Raw genomic sequence first — 14,703 nt, 5'->3', positions numbered from 1 at the left:
GCATTGGTTAATAACATTTAAACAAGATATTTAAAGTTCACAAGAAGTGACTAACTGTGGACATTGGTTTTACTATTTGTACAGAGCATAAAGTCTCCCATGAGACTAACAAAAATTGCCATAGGTGACTATATTTCAAGACATCCAGGCGGGGTATTGGGTTAAGTTTTCAACCAGCAATAATCACGTCTCAGAACAACTTCATAGACTATGAAATTGCCGCTGCGAAAAATCCCTTAAACTCATACAACATTAAACTGGACCTCGTTTAGCACACACAACACATATGGTGCATTTTTTCCAACCTCAGGGGTGTACAGTCTACTGATGATGAATGTGATTGGCTTCTTCACCATAAACCACGCCTTTTTCATGAGGTCGCGGCTGAACAGGTATATACCATAAACCGTATGAAACATGGTCCATAGTTTTTCCAGAGTTATTGTGGGAACCAGCCCTCAATTACACAGAACTTTAATCCTTAAATAATTGTAAACGGGTATGTTCACCCACTACGTCGTGAACAGGAAATTTGGCTATAGAGACCCACCCGTTTTTGTACTAAGCCTTATACATGGTTACTTCTGCTGTAAATTTGGGTATTTCAGCATAGATGTCAATGGTGACTGACTCACTGTTGGAGCCAGCCTCAAGTGGCCATTCGAGGAAACGCAGTTTAGCCACTTACACAATGGCTGGAAGTACTATATCCTTTGTATAATGTAATTGGTGAAAGTACATCACAACTTGGACAGCATTGGTTAATAACATTTAAACAAGATATTTAAAGTTCACAAGAAGTGACTAACTGTGGACATTGGTTTTACTATTTGTACAGAGCATAAAGTCTCCCATGAGACTAACAAAAATTGCCATAGGTGACTATATTTCAAGACATCCAGGCGGGTATTGGGTTAAGTTTTCAACCAGCAATAATCACGTCTCAGAACAACTTCATAGACTATGAAATTGCCGCTGCGAAAGAATCCCTTAAACTCATACAACATTAAACTGGACCTCGTTTAGCACACACAACACATATGGTGCATTTTTTCCAACCTCAGGGGGTGTACAGTCTACTGATGATGAATGTGATTGGCTTCTTCACCATAAACCACGCCTTTTTCATGAGGTCGCGGCTGAACAGGTATATACCATAAACCGTATGAAACATGGTCCATAGTTTTTCCAGAGTTATTGTGGGAACCAGCCCTCAATTACACAGAACTTTAATCCTTAAAATAATTGTAAACGGGTAAGTTCACCCACTACGTTGTGAACAGGAAATTTGGCTATAGAGACCCACCCGTTTTTGTACTAAGCCTTATACATGGTTACTTCTGCTGTAAATTTGGGTATTTCAGCATAGATGTCAATGGTGACTGACTCACTGTTGGAGCCAGCCTCAAGTGGCCATTCGAGGAAACGCAGTTTAGCCACTTACACAATGGCTGGAAGTACTATATCCTTTGTATAATGTAATTGGTGAAAATACATCATAACTTGGACAGCATTGGTTAATAACATTTAAACAAGATATTTAAAGTTCACAAGAAGTGACTAACTGTGGACATTGGTTTTACTATTTGTACAGAGCATAAAGTCTCCCATGAGACTAACAAAAATTGCCATAGGTGACTATATTTCAAGACATCCAGGCGGGGTATTGGGTTAAGTTTTCAACCAGCAATAATCACGTCTCAGAACAACTTCATAGACTATGAAATTGCCGCTGCGAAAGAATCCCTTAAACTCATACAACATTAAACTGGACCTCGTTTAGCACACACAACACATATGGTGCATTTTTTCCAACCTCAGGGGTGTACAGTCTACTGATGATGAATGTGATTGGCTTCTTCACCATAAACCACGCCTTTTTCATGAGGTCGCGGCTGAACAGGTATATACCATAAACCGTATGAAACATGGTCCATAGTTTTTCCAGAGTTATTGTGGGAACCAGCCCTCAATTACACAGAACTTTAATCCTTAAATAATTGTAAACGGGTATGTTCACCCACTACGTCGTGAACAGGAAATTTGGCTATAGAGACCCACCCGTTTTTGTACTAAGCCTTATACATGGTTACTTCTGCTGTAAATTTGGGTATTTCAGCATAGATGTCAATGGTGACTGACTCACTGTTGGAGCCAGCCTCAAGTGGCCATTCGAGGAAACGCAGTTTAGCCACTTACACAATGGCTGGAAGTACTATATCCTTTGTATAATGTAATTGGTGAAAATACATCATAACTTGGACAGCATTGGTTAATAACATTTAAACAAGATATTTAAAGTTCACAAGAAGTGACTAACTGTGGACATTGGTTTTACTATTTGTACAGAGCATAAAGTCTCCCATGAGACTAACAAAAATTGCCATAGGTGACTATATTTCAAGACATCCAGGCGGGGTATTGGGTTAAGTTTTCAACCAGCAATAATCACGTCTCAGAACAACTTCATAGACTATGAAATTGCCGCTGCGAAAGAATCCCTTAAACTCATACAACATTAAACTGGACCTCGTTTAGCACACACAACACATATGGTGCATTTTTTCCAACCTCAGGGGTGTACAGTCTACTGATGATGAATGTGATTGGCTTCTTCACCATAAACCACGCCTTTTTCATGAGGTCGCGGCTGAACAGGTATATACCATAAACCGTATGAAACATGGTCCATAGTTTTTCCAGAGTTATTGTGGGAACCAGCCCTCAATTACACAGAACTTTAATCCTTAAATAATTGTAACGGGTATGTTCACCCACTACGTCGTGAACAGGAAATTTGGCTATAGAGACCCACCCGTTTTTGTACTAAGCCTTATACATGGTTACTTCTGCTGTAAATTTGGGTATTTCAGCATAGATGTCAATGGTGACTGACTCACTGTTGGAGCCAGCCTCAAGTGGCCATTCGAGGAAACGCAGTTTAGCCACTTACACAATGGCTGGAAGTACTATATCCTTTGTATAATGTAATTGGTGAAAGTACATCACAACTTGGACAGCATTGGTTAATAACATTTAAACAAGATATTTAAAGTTCACAAGAAGTGACTAACTGTGGACATTGGTTTTACTATTTGTACAGAGCATAAAGTCTCCCATGAGACTAACAAAAATTGCCATAGGTGACTATATTTCAAGACATCCAGGCGGGGTATTGGGTTAAGTTTTCAACCAGCAATAATCACGTCTCAGAACAACTTCATAGACTATGAAATTGCCGCTGCGAAAGAATCCCTTAAACTCATACAACATTAAACTGGACCTCGTTTAGCACACACAACACATATGGTGCATTTTTTCCAACCTCAGGGGGTGTACAGTCTACTGATGATGAATGTGATTGGCTTCTTCACCATAAACCACGCCTTTTTCATGAGGTCGCGGCTGAACAGGTATATACCATAAACCGTATGAAACATGGTCCATAGTTTTTCCAGAGTTATTGTGGGAACCAGCCCTCAATTACACAGAACTTTAATCCTTAAATAATTGTAACGGGTATGTTCACCCACTACGTCGTGAACAGGAAATTTGGCTATAGAGACCCACCCGTTTTTGTACTAAGCCTTATACATGGTTACTTCTGCTGTAAATTTGGGTATTTCAGCATAGATGTCAATGGTGACTGACTCACTGTTGGAGCCAGCCTCAAGTGGCCATTCGAGGAAACGCAGTTTAGCCACTTACACAATGGCTGGAAGTACTATATCCTTTGTATAATGTAATTGGTGAAAGTACATCACAACTTGGACAGCATTGGTTAATAACATTTAAACAAGATATTTAAAGTTCACAAGAAGTGACTAACTGTGGACATTGGTTTTACTATTTGTACAGAGCATAAAGTCTCCCATGAGACTAACAAAAATTGCCATAGGTGACTATATTTCAAGACATCCAGGCGGGTATTGGGTTAAGTTTTCAACCAGCAATAATCACGTCTCAGAACAACTTCATAGACTATGAAATTGCTGCGAAAAAAAGATCCCTTAAACTCATACAACATTAAACTGGACCTCGTTTAGCACACACAACACATATGGTGCATTTTTTCCAACCTCAGGGGGTGTACAGTCTACTGATGATGAATGTGATTGGCTTCTTCACCATAAACCACGCCTTTTTCATGAGGTCGCGGCTGAACAGGTATATACCATAAACCGTATGAAACATGGTCCATAGTTTTTCCAGAGTTATTGTGGGAACCAGCCCTCAATTACACAGAACTTTAATCCTTAAATAATTGTAAACGGGTATGTTCACCCACTACGTCGTGAACAGGAAATTTGGCTATAGAGACCCACCCGTTTTTTGTACTAAGCCTTATACATGGTTACTTCTGCTGTAAATTTGGGTATTTCAGCATAGATGTCAATGGTGACTGACTCACTGTTGGAGCCAGCCTCAAGTGGCCATTCGAGGAAACGCAGTTTAGCCACTTACACAATGGCTGGAAGTACTATATCCTTTGTATAATGTAATTGGTGAAAGTACATCACAACTTGGACAGCATTGGTTAATAACATTTAAACAAGATATTTAAAGTTCACAAGAAGTGACTAACTGTGGACATTGGTTTTACTATTTGTACAGAGCATAAAGTCTCCCATGAGACTAACAAAAATTGCCATAGGTGACTATATTTCAAGACATCCAGGCGGGTATTGGGTTAAGTTTTCAACCAGCAATAATCACGTCTCAGAACAACTTCATAGACTATGAAATTGCCGCTGCGAAAGAATCCCTTAAACTCATACAACATTAAACTGGACCTCGTTTAGCACACACAACACATATGGTGCATTTTTTCCAACCTCAGGGGGTGTGTACAGTCTACTGATGATGAATGTGATTGGCTTCTTCACCATAAACCACGCCTTTTTCATGAGGTCGCGGCTGAACAGGTATATACCATAAACCGTATGAAACATGGTCCATAGTTTTTCCAGAGTTATTGTGGGAACCAGCCCTCAATTACACAGAACTTTAATCCTTAAATAATTGTAACGGGTATGTTCACCCACTACGTGTGAACAGGAAATTTGGCTATAGAGACCCACCCGTTTTTGTACTAAGCCTTATACATGGTTACTTCTGCTGTAAATTTGGGTATTTCAGCATAGATGTCAATGGTGACTGACTCACTGTTGGAGCCAGCCTCAAGTGGCCATTCGAGGAAACGCAGTTTAGCCACTTACACAATGGCTGGAAGTACTATATCCTTTGTATAATGTAATTGGTGAAAGTACATCACAACTTGGACAGCATTGGTTAATAACATTTAAACAAGATATTTAAAGTTCACAAGAAGTGACTAACTGTGGACATTGGTTTTACTATTTGTACAGAGCATAAAGTCTCCCATGAGACTAACAAAAATTGCCATAGGTGACTATATTTCAAGACATCCAGGCGGGGTATTGGGTTAAGTTTTCAACCAGCAATAATCACGTCTCAGAACAACTTCATAGACTATGAAATTGCCGCTGCGAAAGAATCCCTTAAACTCATACAACATTAAACTGGACCTCGTTTAGCACACACAACACATATGGTGCATTTTTTCCAACCTCAGGGGGTGTACAGTCTACTGATGATGAATGTGATTGGCTTCTTCACCATAAACCACGCCTTTTTCATGAGGTCGCGGCTGAACAGGTATATACCATAAACCGTATGAAACATGGTCCATAGTTTTTCCAGAGTTATTGTGGGAACCAGCCCTCAATTACACAGAACTTTAATCCTTAAATAATTGTAACGGGTATGTTCACCCACTACGTCGTGAACAGGAAATTTGGCTATAGAGACCCACCCGTTTTTGTACTAAGCCTTATACATGGTTACTTCTGCTGTAAATTTGGGTATTTCAGCATAGATGTCAATGGTGACTGACTCACTGTTGGAGCCAGCCTCAAGTGGCCATTCGAGGAAACGCAGTTTAGCCACTTACACAATGGCTGGAAGTACTATATCCTTTGTATAATGTAATTGGTGAAAATACATCATAACTTGGACAGCATTGGTTAATAACATTTAAACAAGATATTTAAAGTTCACAAGAAGTGACTAACTGTGGACATTGGTTTTACTATTTGTACAGAGCATAAAGTCTCCCATGAGACTAACAAAAATTGCCATAGGTGACTATATTTCAAGACATCCAGGCGGGTATTGGGTTAAGTTTTCAACCAGCAATAATCACGTCTCAGAACAACTTCATAGACTATGAAATTGCCGCTGCGAAAAGAATCCCTTAAACTCATACAACATTAAACTGGACCTCGTTTAGCACACACAACACATATGGTGCATTTTTTCCAACCTCAGGGGGTGTACAGTCTACTGATGATGAATGTGATTGGCTTCTTCACCATAAACCACGCCTTTTTCATGAGGTCGCGGCTGAACAGGTATATACCATAAACCGTATGAAACATGGTCCATAGTTTTTCCAGAGTTATTGTGGGAACCAGCCCTCAATTACACAGAACTTTAATCCTTAAATAATTGTAACGGGTATGTTCACCCACTACGTCGTGAACAGGAAATTTGGCTATAGAGACCCACCCGTTTTTGTACTAAGCCTTATACATGGTTACTTCTGCTGTAAATTTGGGTATTTCAGCATAGATGTCAATGGTGACTGACTCACTGTTGGAGCCAGCCTCAAGTGGCCATTCGAGGAAACGCAGTTTAGCCACTTACACAATGGCTGGAAGTACTATATCCTTTGTATAATGTAATTGGTGAAAGTACATCACAACTTGGACAGCATTGGTTAATAACATTTAAACAAGATATTTAAAGTTCACAAGAAGTGACTAACTGTGGACATTGGTTTTACTATTTGTACAGAGCATAAAGTCTCCCATGAGACTAACAAAAATTGCCATAGGTGACTATATTTCAAGACATCCAGGCGGGGTATTGGGTTAAGTTTTCAACCAGCAATAATCACGTCTCAGAACAACTTCATAGACTATGAAATTGCCGCTGCGAAAGAATCCCTTAAACTCATACAACATTAAACTGGACCTCGTTTAGCACACACAACACATATGGTGCATTTTTTCCAACCTCAGGGGGTGTACAGTCTACTGATGATGAATGTGATTGGCTTCTTCACCATAAACCACGCCTTTTTCATGAGGTCGCGGCTGAACAGGTATATACCATAAACCGTATGAAACATGGTCCATAGTTTTTCCAGAGTTATTGTGGGAACCAGCCCTCAATTACACAGAACTTTAATCCTTAAAATAATTGTAAACGGGTAAGTTCACCCACTACGTTGTGAACAGGAAATTTGGCTATAGAGACCCACCCGTTTTTGTACTAAGCCTTATACATGGTTACTTCTGCTGTAAATTTGGGTATTTCAGCATAGATGTCAATGGTGACTGACTCACTGTTGGAGCCAGCCTCAAGTGGCCATTCGAGGAAACGCAGTTTAGCCACTTACACAATGGCTGGAAGTACTATATCCTTTGTATAATGTAATTGGTGAAAGTACATCACAACTTGGACAGCATTGGTTAATAACATTTAAACAAGATATTTAAAGTTCACAAGAAGTGACTAACTGTGGACATTGGTTTTACTATTTGTACAGAGCATAAAGTCTCCCATGAGACTAACAAAAATTGCCATAGGTGACTATATTTCAAGACATCCAGGCGGGGTATTGGGTTAAGTTTTCAACCAGCAATAATCACGTCTCAGAACAACTTCATAGACTATGAAATTGCCGCTGCGAAAGAATCCCTTAAACTCATACAACATTAAACTGGACCTCGTTTAGCACACACAACACATATGGTGCATTTTTTTTTTCCCACCTCAGGGGTGTACAGTCTACTGATGATGAATGTGATTGGCTTCTTCACCATAAACCACGCCTTTTTCATGAGGTCGCGGCTGAACAGGTATATACCATAAACCGTATGAAACATGGTCCATAGTTTTTCCAGAGTTATTGTGGGAACCAGCCCTCAATTACACAGAACTTTAATCCTTAAATAATTGTAAACGGTATGTTCACCCACTACGTCGTGAACAGGAAATTTGGCTATAGAGACCCACCCGTTTTGTACTAAGCCTTATACATGGTTACTTCTGCTGTAAATTTGGGTATTTCAGCATAGATGTCAATGGTGACTGACTCACTGTTGGAGCCAGCCTCAAGTGGCCATTCGAGGAAACGCAGTTTAGCCACTTACACAATGGCTGGAAGTACTATATCCTTTGTATAATGTAATTGGTGAAAATACATCATAACTTGGACAGCATTGGTTAATAACATTTAAACAAGATATTTAAAGTTCACAAGAAGTGACTAACTGTGGACATTGGTTTTACTATTTGTACAGAGCATAAAGTCTCCCATGAGACTAACAAAAATTGCCATAGGTGACTATATTTCAAGACATCCAGGCGGGGTATTGGGTTAAGTTTTCAACCAGCAATAATCACGTCTCAGAACAACTTCATAGACTATGAAATTGCCGCTGCGAAAAAGAATCCCTTAAACTCATACAACATTAAACTGGACCTCGTTTAGCACACACAACACATATGGTGCATTTTTTCCAACCTCAGGGGGTGTACAGTCTACTGATGATGAATGTGATTGGCTTCTTCACCATAAACCACGCCTTTTTCATGAGGTCGCGGCTGAACAGGTATATACCATAAACCGTATGAAACATGGTCCATAGTTTTTCCAGAGTTATTGTGGGAACCAGCCCTCAATTACACAGAACTTTAATCCTTAAATAATTGTAAACGGGTATGTTCACCCACTACGTCGTGAACAGGAAATTTGGCTATAGAGACCCACCCGTTTTTGTACTAAGCCTTATACATGGTTACTTCTGCTGTAAATTTGGGTATTTCAGCATAGATGTCAATGGTGACTGACTCACTGTTGGAGCCAGCCTCAAGTGGCCATTCGAGGAAACGCAGTTTAGCCACTTACACAATGGCTGGAAGTACTATATCCTTTGTATAATGTAATTGGTGAAAATACATCATAACTTGGACAGCATTGGTTAATAACATTTAAACAAGATATTTAAAGTTCACAAGAAGTGACTAACTGTGGACATTGGTTTTACTATTTGTACAGAGCATAAAGTCTCCCATGAGACTAACAAAAATTGCCATAGGTGACTATATTTCAAGACATCCAGGCGGGGTATTGGGTTAAGTTTTCAACCAGCAATAATCACGTCTCAGAACAACTTCATAGACTATGAAATTGCCGCTGCGAAAGAATCCCTTAAACTCATACAACATTAAACTGGACCTCGTTTAGCACACACAACACATATGGTGCATTTTTTCCAACCTCAGGGGTGTACAGTCTACTGATGATGAATGTGATTGGCTTCTTCACCATAAACCACGCCTTTTTTTTCATGAGGTCGCGGCTGAACAGGTATATACCATAAACCGTATGAAACATGGTCCATAGTTTTTCCAGAGTTATTGTGGGAACCAGCCCTCAATTACACAGAACTTTAATCCTTAAATAATTGTAACGGGTATGTTCACCCACTACGTCGTGAACAGGAAATTTGGCTATAGAGACCCACCCGTTTTTGTACTAAGCCTTATACATGGTTACTTCTGCTGTAAATTTGGGTATTTCAGCATAGATGTCAATGGTGACTGACTCACTGTTGGAGCCAGCCTCAAGTGGCCATTCGAGGAAACGCAGTTTAGCCACTTACACAATGGCTGGAAGTACTATATCCTTTGTATAATGTAATTGGTGAAAGTACATCACAACTTGGACAGCATTGGTTAATAACATTTAAACAAGATATTTAAAGTTCACAAGAAGTGACTAACTGTGGACATTGGTTTTACTATTTGTACAGAGCATAAAGTCTCCCATGAGACTAACAAAAATTGCCATAGGTGACTATATTTCAAGACATCCAGGCGGGGTATTGGGTTAAGTTTTCAACCAGCAATAATCACGTCTCAGAACAACTTCATAGACTATGAAATTGCCGCTGCGAAAGAATCCCTTAAACTCATACAACATTAAACTGGACCTCGTTTAGCACACACAACACATATGGTGCATTTTTTCCAACCTCAGGGGGTGTACAGTCTACTGATGATGAATGTGATTGGCTTCTTCACCATAAACCACGCCTTTTTCATGAGGTCGCGGCTGAACAGGTATATACCATAAACCGTATGAAACATGGTCCATAGTTTTTCCAGAGTTATTGTGGGAACCAGCCCTCAATTACACAGAACTTTAATCCTTAAATAATTGTAAACGGGTATGTTCACCCACTACGTCGTGAACAGGAAATTTGGCTATAGAGACCCACCCGTTTTTGTACTAAGCCTTATACATGGTTACTTCTGCTGTAAATTTGGGTATTTCAGCATAGATGTCAATGGTGACTGACTCACTGTTGGAGCCAGCCTCAAGTGGCCATTCGAGGAAACGCAGTTTAGCCACTTACACAATGGCTGGAAGTACTATATCCTTTGTATAATGTAATTGGTGAAAGTACATCACAACTTGGACAGCATTGGTTAATAACATTTAAACAAGATATTTAAAGTTCACAAGAAGTGACTAACTGTGGACATTGGTTTTACTATTTGTACAGAGCATAAAGTCTCCCATGAGACTAACAAAAATTGCCATAGGTGACTATATTTCAAGACATCCAGGCGGGTATTGGGTTAAGTTTTCAACCAGCAATAATCACGTCTCAGAACAACTTCATAGACTATGAAATTGCCGCTGCGAAAGAATCCCTTAAACTCATACAACATTAAACTGGACCTCGTTTAGCACACACAACACATATGGTGCATTTTTTCCAACCTCAGGGGGTGTACAGTCTACTGATGATGAATGTGATTGGCTTCTTCACCATAAACCACGCCTTTTTCATGAGGTCGCGGCTGAACAGGTATATACCATAAACCGTATGAAACATGGTCCATAGTTTTTCCAGAGTTATTGTGGGAACCAGCCCTCAATTACACAGAACTTTAATCCTTAAATAATTGTAACGGGTATGTTCACCCACTACGTCGTGAACAGGAAATTTGGCTATAGAGACCCACCCGTTTTTGTACTAAGCCTTATACATGGTTACTTCTGCTGTAAATTTGGGTATTTCAGCATAGATGTCAATGGTGACTGACTCACTGTTGGAGCCAGCCTCAAGTGGCCATTCGAGGAAACGCAGTTTAGCCACTTACACAATGGCTGGAAGTACTATATCCTTTGTATAATGTAATTGGTGAAAATACATCATAACTTGGACAGCATTGGTTAATAACATTTAAACAAGATATTTAAAGTTCACAAGAAGTGACTAACTGTGGACATTGGTTTTACTATTTGTACAGAGCATAAAGTCTCCCATGAGACTAACAAAAATTGCCATAGGTGACTATATTTTTCAAGTCATCCAGGCGGGGTATTGGGTTAAGTTTTCAACCAGCAATAATCACGTCTCAGAACAACTTCATAGACTATGAAATTGCCGCTGCGAAAGAATCCCTTAAACTCATACAACATTAAACTGGACCTCGTTTAGCACACACAACACATATGGTGCATTTTTTCCAACCTCAGGGGGTGTACAGTCTACTGATGATGAATGTGATTGGCTTCTTCACCATAAACCACGCCTTTTTCATGAGGTCGCGGCTGAACAGGTATATACCATAAACCGTATGAAACATGGTCCATAGTTTTTCCAGAGTTATTGTGGGAACCAGCCCTCAATTACACAGAACTTTAATCCTTAAATAATTGTAACGGGTATGTTCACCCACTACGTCGTGAACAGGAAATTTGGCTATAGAGACCCACCCGTTTTTGTACTAAGCCTTATACATGGTTACTTCTGCTGTAAATTTGGGTATTTCAGCATAGATGTCAATGGTGACTGACTCACTGTTGGAGCCAGCCTCAAGTGGCCATTCGAGGAAACGCAGTTTAGCCACTTACACAATGGCTGGAAGTACTATATCCTTTGTATAATGTAATTGGTGAAAGTACATCACAACTTGGACAGCATTGGTTAATAACATTTAAACAAGATATTTAAAGTTCACAAGAAGTGACTAACTGTGGACATTGGTTTTACTATTTGTACAGAGCATAAAGTCTCCCATGAGACTAACAAAAATTGCCATAGGTGACTATATTTCAAGACATCCAGGCGGGGTATTGGGTTAAGTTTTCAACCAGCAATAATCACGTCTCAGAACAACTTCATAGACTATGAAATTGCCGCTGCGAAAAGAATCCCTTAAACTCATACAACATTAAACTGGACCTCGTTTAGCACACACAACACATATGGTGCATTTTTTCCAACCTCAGGGGGGTGTACAGTCTACTGATGATGAATGTGATTGGCTTCTTCACCATAAACCACGCCTTTTTCATGAGGTCGCGGCTGAACAGGTATATACCATAAACCGTATGAAACATGGTCCATAGTTTTTCCAGAGTTATTGTGGGAACCAGCCCTCAATTACACAGAACTTTAATCCTTAAATAATTGTAACGGGTATGTTCACCCACTACGTCGTGAACAGGAAATTTGGCTATAGAGACCCACCCGTTTTTGTACTAAGCCTTATACATGGTTACTTCTGCTGTAAATTTGGGTATTTCAGCATAGATGTCAATGGTGACTGACTCACTGTTGGAGCCAGCCTCAAGTGGCCATTCGAGGAAACGCAGTTTAGCCACTTACACAATGGCTGGAAGTACTATATCCTTTGTATAATGTAATTGGTGAAAGTACATCACAACTTGGACAGCATTGGTTAATAACATTTAAACAAGATATTTAAAGTTCACAAGAAGTGACTAACTGTGGACATTGGTTTTACTATTTGTACAGAGCATAAAGTCTCCCATGAGACTAACAAAAATTGCCATAGGTGACTATATTTCAAGACATCCAGGCGGGTATTGGGTTAAGTTTTCAACCAGCAATAATCACGTCTCAGAACAACTTCATAGACTATGAAATTGCCGCTGCGAAAAGAATCCCTTAAACTCATACAACATTAAACTGGACCTCGTTTAGCACACACAACACATATGGTGCATTTTTTCCAACCTCAGGGGGTGTACAGTCTACTGATGATGAATGTGATTGGCTTCTTCACCATAAACCACGCCTTTTTCATGAGGTCGCGGCTGAACAGGTATATACCATAAACCGTATGAAACATGGTCCATAGTTTTTCCAGAGTTATTGTGGGAACCAGCCCTCAATTACACAGAACTTTAATCCTTAAATAATTGTAACGGGTATGTTCACCCACTACGTCGTGAACAGGAAATTTGGCTATAGAGACCCACCCGTTTTTTTGTACTAAGCCTTATACATGGTTACTTCTGCTGTAAATTTGGGTATTTCAGCATAGATGTCAATGGTGACTGACTCACTGTTGGAGCCAGCCTCAAGTGGCCATTCGAGGAAACGCAGTTTAGCCACTTACACAATGGCTGGAAGTACTATATCCTTTGTATAATGTAATTGGTGAAAGTACATCACAACTTGGACAGCATTGGTTAATAACATTTAAACAAGATATTTAAAGTTCACAAGAAGTGACTAACTGTGGACATTGGTTTTACTATTTGTACAGAGCATAAAGTCTCCCATGAGACTAACAAAAATTGCCATAGGTGACTATATTTCAAGACATCCAGGCGGGGTATTGGGTTAAGTTTTCAACCAGCAATAATCACGTCTCAGAACAACTTCATAGACTATGAAATTGCCGCTGCGAAAAGAATCCCTTAAACTCATACAACATTAAACTGGACCTCGTTTAGCACACACAACACATATGGTGCATTTTTTCCAACCTCAGGGGTGTACAGTCTACTGATGATGAATGTGATTGGCTTCTTCACCATAAACCACGCCTTTTTCATGAGGTCGCGGCTGAACAGGTATATACCATAAACCGTATGAAACATGGTCCATAGTTTTTCCAGAGTTATTGTGGGAACCAGCCCTCAATTACACAGAACTTTAATCCTTAAATAATTGTAAACGGGTATGTTCACCCACTACGTCGTGAACAGGAAATTTGGCTAGTATATACTTTTTATCTGCATGTAACTATCTGCATATATCTATGAGCTAAACAGGCTTTTCTCAATACACTGGCATTTTTCTCTGCTCTATGTAGCTTAATGCTTGATGAATCTAGTTTTGAATTCATCACCAAATTTAAATCCACTGCCAATATCACAACTCCCTTTGTCTTTATAATTAGTATATCTATCAATTGTATCATAAGTTCAGGACCCATATCAGGTGGATAATAAATATTCAGAAGAGAAAATTCCATTCCTTCTATTTTACCAACCACTAAAACATATCTCCCTTCTTTATCTGTAAAACAATCTTCGATCTCAAAGCCTACATGAGATTTAGTTATTATTGCTACTCCTCTTTGCTTTGAACTATAATAAACCTGGCTTTTTGTTATTTTCTGTAATTTCTCATGTTCCTGTTTTTCCAGTTGAGTTTCTTGCAAGTAAATTATGTCCACTTTATCTTTTTCCATCTCTAACATAATATTTTTCCTTTTTATGACATTATTTATCCCATTGACATTCAAAGATATTATCTTTAAGGCGCACATGAA

The 14,703-nt window shown here is 39.4% G+C and overlaps 19 non-coding genes across 19 annotated transcripts; all 19 read right to left on the bottom strand.

Moving 5' to 3' along the window:
• Positions 1–93: 93 nt before the first annotated feature.
• Positions 94–234, bottom strand: LOC114573787 (U4 spliceosomal RNA). The gene has a single exon (XR_003694966.1). It is a non-coding gene; the product is annotated as a U4 spliceosomal RNA (small nuclear RNA).
• A 613-nt stretch (positions 235–847) lies between these two features.
• Positions 848–987, bottom strand: LOC114573771 (U4 spliceosomal RNA). The gene has a single exon (XR_003694951.1). It is a non-coding gene; the product is annotated as a U4 spliceosomal RNA (small nuclear RNA).
• A 616-nt stretch (positions 988–1,603) lies between these two features.
• On the bottom strand, positions 1,604–1,744 carry LOC114573784 (U4 spliceosomal RNA). The gene has a single exon (XR_003694963.1). It is a non-coding gene; the product is annotated as a U4 spliceosomal RNA (small nuclear RNA).
• Positions 1,745–2,358: 614 nt separating this feature from the next.
• LOC114573783 (U4 spliceosomal RNA) lies at positions 2,359–2,499 on the bottom strand. Its single transcript, XR_003694962.1, has one exon. It is a non-coding gene; the product is annotated as a U4 spliceosomal RNA (small nuclear RNA).
• A 613-nt stretch (positions 2,500–3,112) lies between these two features.
• On the bottom strand, positions 3,113–3,253 carry LOC114573781 (U4 spliceosomal RNA). Its single transcript, XR_003694960.1, has one exon. It is a non-coding gene; the product is annotated as a U4 spliceosomal RNA (small nuclear RNA).
• Positions 3,254–3,867: 614 nt separating this feature from the next.
• Positions 3,868–4,004, bottom strand: LOC114573789 (U4 spliceosomal RNA). The gene has a single exon (XR_003694968.1). It is a non-coding gene; the product is annotated as a U4 spliceosomal RNA (small nuclear RNA).
• Positions 4,005–4,623: 619 nt separating this feature from the next.
• Positions 4,624–4,763, bottom strand: LOC114573803 (U4 spliceosomal RNA). Its single transcript, XR_003694981.1, has one exon. It is a non-coding gene; the product is annotated as a U4 spliceosomal RNA (small nuclear RNA).
• A 615-nt stretch (positions 4,764–5,378) lies between these two features.
• Positions 5,379–5,519, bottom strand: LOC114573780 (U4 spliceosomal RNA). Its single transcript, XR_003694959.1, has one exon. It is a non-coding gene; the product is annotated as a U4 spliceosomal RNA (small nuclear RNA).
• Positions 5,520–6,133: 614 nt separating this feature from the next.
• On the bottom strand, positions 6,134–6,273 carry LOC114573774 (U4 spliceosomal RNA). The gene has a single exon (XR_003694954.1). It is a non-coding gene; the product is annotated as a U4 spliceosomal RNA (small nuclear RNA).
• A 615-nt stretch (positions 6,274–6,888) lies between these two features.
• Positions 6,889–7,029, bottom strand: LOC114573779 (U4 spliceosomal RNA). The gene has a single exon (XR_003694958.1). It is a non-coding gene; the product is annotated as a U4 spliceosomal RNA (small nuclear RNA).
• Positions 7,030–7,645: 616 nt separating this feature from the next.
• Positions 7,646–7,786, bottom strand: LOC114573778 (U4 spliceosomal RNA). The gene has a single exon (XR_003694957.1). It is a non-coding gene; the product is annotated as a U4 spliceosomal RNA (small nuclear RNA).
• A 616-nt stretch (positions 7,787–8,402) lies between these two features.
• On the bottom strand, positions 8,403–8,543 carry LOC114573788 (U4 spliceosomal RNA). Its single transcript, XR_003694967.1, has one exon. It is a non-coding gene; the product is annotated as a U4 spliceosomal RNA (small nuclear RNA).
• Positions 8,544–9,160: 617 nt separating this feature from the next.
• LOC114573776 (U4 spliceosomal RNA) lies at positions 9,161–9,301 on the bottom strand. The gene has a single exon (XR_003694956.1). It is a non-coding gene; the product is annotated as a U4 spliceosomal RNA (small nuclear RNA).
• Positions 9,302–9,917: 616 nt separating this feature from the next.
• LOC114573775 (U4 spliceosomal RNA) lies at positions 9,918–10,058 on the bottom strand. The gene has a single exon (XR_003694955.1). It is a non-coding gene; the product is annotated as a U4 spliceosomal RNA (small nuclear RNA).
• A 615-nt stretch (positions 10,059–10,673) lies between these two features.
• On the bottom strand, positions 10,674–10,813 carry LOC114573802 (U4 spliceosomal RNA). Its single transcript, XR_003694980.1, has one exon. It is a non-coding gene; the product is annotated as a U4 spliceosomal RNA (small nuclear RNA).
• Positions 10,814–11,427: 614 nt separating this feature from the next.
• LOC114573772 (U4 spliceosomal RNA) lies at positions 11,428–11,570 on the bottom strand. Its single transcript, XR_003694952.1, has one exon. It is a non-coding gene; the product is annotated as a U4 spliceosomal RNA (small nuclear RNA).
• A 614-nt stretch (positions 11,571–12,184) lies between these two features.
• On the bottom strand, positions 12,185–12,325 carry LOC114573786 (U4 spliceosomal RNA). The gene has a single exon (XR_003694965.1). It is a non-coding gene; the product is annotated as a U4 spliceosomal RNA (small nuclear RNA).
• Positions 12,326–12,941: 616 nt separating this feature from the next.
• On the bottom strand, positions 12,942–13,081 carry LOC114573773 (U4 spliceosomal RNA). The gene has a single exon (XR_003694953.1). It is a non-coding gene; the product is annotated as a U4 spliceosomal RNA (small nuclear RNA).
• A 617-nt stretch (positions 13,082–13,698) lies between these two features.
• Positions 13,699–13,839, bottom strand: LOC114573785 (U4 spliceosomal RNA). The gene has a single exon (XR_003694964.1). It is a non-coding gene; the product is annotated as a U4 spliceosomal RNA (small nuclear RNA).
• Positions 13,840–14,703: the final 864 nt, after the last annotated feature.

The sequence above is a fragment of the Perca flavescens genome, chromosome 18 (assembly GCF_004354835.1).
Source record: "Perca flavescens isolate YP-PL-M2 chromosome 18, PFLA_1.0, whole genome shotgun sequence".
In the NCBI taxonomy this organism is placed as follows: domain Eukaryota; kingdom Metazoa; phylum Chordata; class Actinopteri; order Perciformes; family Percidae; genus Perca; species Perca flavescens.
Note: the sequence above shows the minus strand (reverse complement) of the source record. Positions and strands in the feature narration are given on the sequence as shown.